This window comes from Palaemon carinicauda, chromosome 13 (genome assembly GCF_036898095.1).
Source record: "Palaemon carinicauda isolate YSFRI2023 chromosome 13, ASM3689809v2, whole genome shotgun sequence".
In the NCBI taxonomy this organism is placed as follows: Eukaryota; Metazoa; Arthropoda; class Malacostraca; order Decapoda; family Palaemonidae; genus Palaemon; species Palaemon carinicauda.
The window spans coordinates 17,432,534-17,435,033 of NC_090737.1; the positions used below are offsets into that span (position 1 = coordinate 17,432,534).

The 2,500-nt window shown below is 42.0% G+C and overlaps 1 protein-coding gene across 2 annotated transcripts in view; it reads left to right on the top strand.

The window, feature by feature from the left end:
* Positions 1–2,084: 2,084 nt before the first annotated feature.
* The window catches only part of LOC137651896 (uncharacterized), a 10,238-nt gene continuing 9,822 nt past the window's right edge, over positions 2,085–2,500 (top strand). Inside the window, exon 1 of one of the 2 annotated variants that reach the window (XM_068385098.1) lies at positions 2,085–2,145. The gene's annotated coding sequence lies outside the window, so the exon portion shown is untranslated. The remainder of the gene's footprint in view (positions 2,146–2,500) is intronic. The other variant, XM_068385099.1, reaches the window with a different exon arrangement.

The following is a 2,500-nucleotide window of genomic DNA, read 5'->3' on the forward strand; positions in this document are numbered from 1 at the left end:
ATGAATTGATATGTCTGAGGCCTTTATCCTCCAGTGGACTAGAGACAGGTGTATTTGACCAATCCTTAGTGACCAGCGTGGTGATGAAAACTGGCCCAAACTCAGACATGAATTGACATGTCTGAGGGCTTTGCCCTGCAGTGGACTGTCTGAGGCCTTTGTCCTCCAGCGGACTAGAAAAGTGTATTTGTACAGTCCTCGCTGACCAGCGTGGTGATGAAAACTGGCCAAAACCCAGACATGAATTGATATGTCTGAGGCCTTTATCCTCCAGTGGACTAGAAACAGGTGTATTTGTCCAATCCTCACTGACCAGCGTGGTGATGAACACTGGCCAAAACCCAGACATGAATTGATATGTCTGAGGGCTTTATCCTCCAGTGGACTAGAAACAGGTGTATTTGTCCAATCCTCACTGACCAGCGTGGTGATGAACACTGGCCAAAACCCAGACATGAATTGATATGTCTGAGGCCTTTATCCTCCAGTGGACTAGAAACAGGTGTATTTGTCCAATCCTCACTGACCAGCGTGGTGATGAAAACTGTCCAAAACCCAGACATGAATTGATATGTCTGAGGCCTTTATCCTCCATTGGACTAGAAACAGGTGTATTTGTCCAATCCTCACTGACCAGCGTGGTGATGAACACTGGCCAAAACCCAGACTTGAATTTACATGTCTGAAGCCTTTGTCCTCCAATGGACTAGAAACAGGTGTATTTGTACAATCCTCACTGACCAGCGTGGTGATGAAAACTGGCCAAAACCCAGACATGAATTGATATGTCTGAGGCCTTTGTCCTCCAGTGGACTAGAAACAGGTGTATTTGTCCAATCCTCACTGACCAGCGTGGTGATGAAAACTGGCCCAAACTTAGACATGAATTGACATGTCTGAGGGCTTTGTCCTGCAGTGGACTGTCTGAGGCCTTTGTCCTCCAGTGGACTAGAAACAGGTGTATTTGTCCAATCCTCACTGACCAGCGTGGTGATGAACACTGGCCAAAACCCAGACTTGAATTTACATGTCTGAAGCCTTTGTCCTCCAATGGACTAGAAACAGGTGTATTTGTACAATCCTCACTGACCAGCGTGGTGATGAAAACTGGCCAAAACCCAGACATGAATTGATATGTCTGAGGCCTTTGTCCTCCAGTTGACTAGAAACAGGTGTATTTGTCCAATCCTCACTGACCAGCGTGGTGATGAAAACTGGCCCAAACTTAGACATGAATTGACATGTCGGAGGGCTTTGTCCTGCAGTGGACTGTCTGAGGCCTTTGTCCTCCAGTGGACTAGAAACAGGTGTATTTGTCCAATCCTCACTGACCAGCGTGGTGATGAAAACTGGCCCAAACTCAGACATGAATTGGCATGTCTGAGGGCTTTGTCCTGCAGTGGACTGTCTGAGGCCTTTGTCCTCCAGCGGACTAGAAACGTGTATTTGTACAGTCCTCGCTGACCAGCGTGGTGATGAAAACTGGCCAAAACCCAGACATGAATTGATATGTCTGAGGCCTTTATCCTCCAGTGGACTAGAAACAGGTGTATTTGTACAATCCTCACTGACCAGCGTGGTGATGAAAACTGTCCAAAACCCAGACATGAATTGATATGTCTGAGGCCTTTATCCTCCAGTGGACTAGAAACAGGTGTATTTGTCCAATCTTCACTGACCAGCGTGGTGATGAACACTGGCCAAAACCCAGACTTGAATTTACATGTCTGAAGCCTTTGTCCTCCAATGGACTAGAAACAGGTGTATTTGTACAATCCTCACTGACCAGCGTGGATAAAAACTGGCCTAAACCTAGACATGAATTAACACGACTAAGGCCTTTGTCCTGCAGTGGACTAGAAGCGGATGTGTTTGTCGTTGTGTTGTAATTATGCCATCGTACGTATTAAATTGTAATCCAAAGCAATAAATGATGAAATACAAACATCCAGGAAATTAAACTTGATCCCATCTGAAGATTAAACTGCTCTATACTCCCGAAGAAGCGGAAACACGTCCGGTGGGTAAAATACGAACCGTATGTAAATAAACAAGTTGAATACATAAATACTGTATTAAGTCTAGTCCAGTTTCATTCTCCACTCTTGGTTCTCACTAAGAGCATCTCAAAACGCCAGTTGTCAAGTAAGTAATATTCCATTGAAAAAAAGTTTAATTGTCCACACAATAGGGTTCACGTAGAGGAAAAAATACCAACTTTCACAAGAGCACCCTATTATTATTATTATTATTATTATTATTATTATTATTATTATTATTATTATTATTATTATTATTACTACTAGCCAAGCTACAACCCTCGTTGGAGAAGCATGATTATTATTATTATTATTATTATTATTATTATTATTATTATTATTAGAAAAGGTACAATCATAGTTGGAAAAGCAGGATCATTATTATTATTATTATTATTATTAGAAAAGGTACAGTAATAGATGGAAAAGCAGGATTATTATTATTATTATTATTATTATTA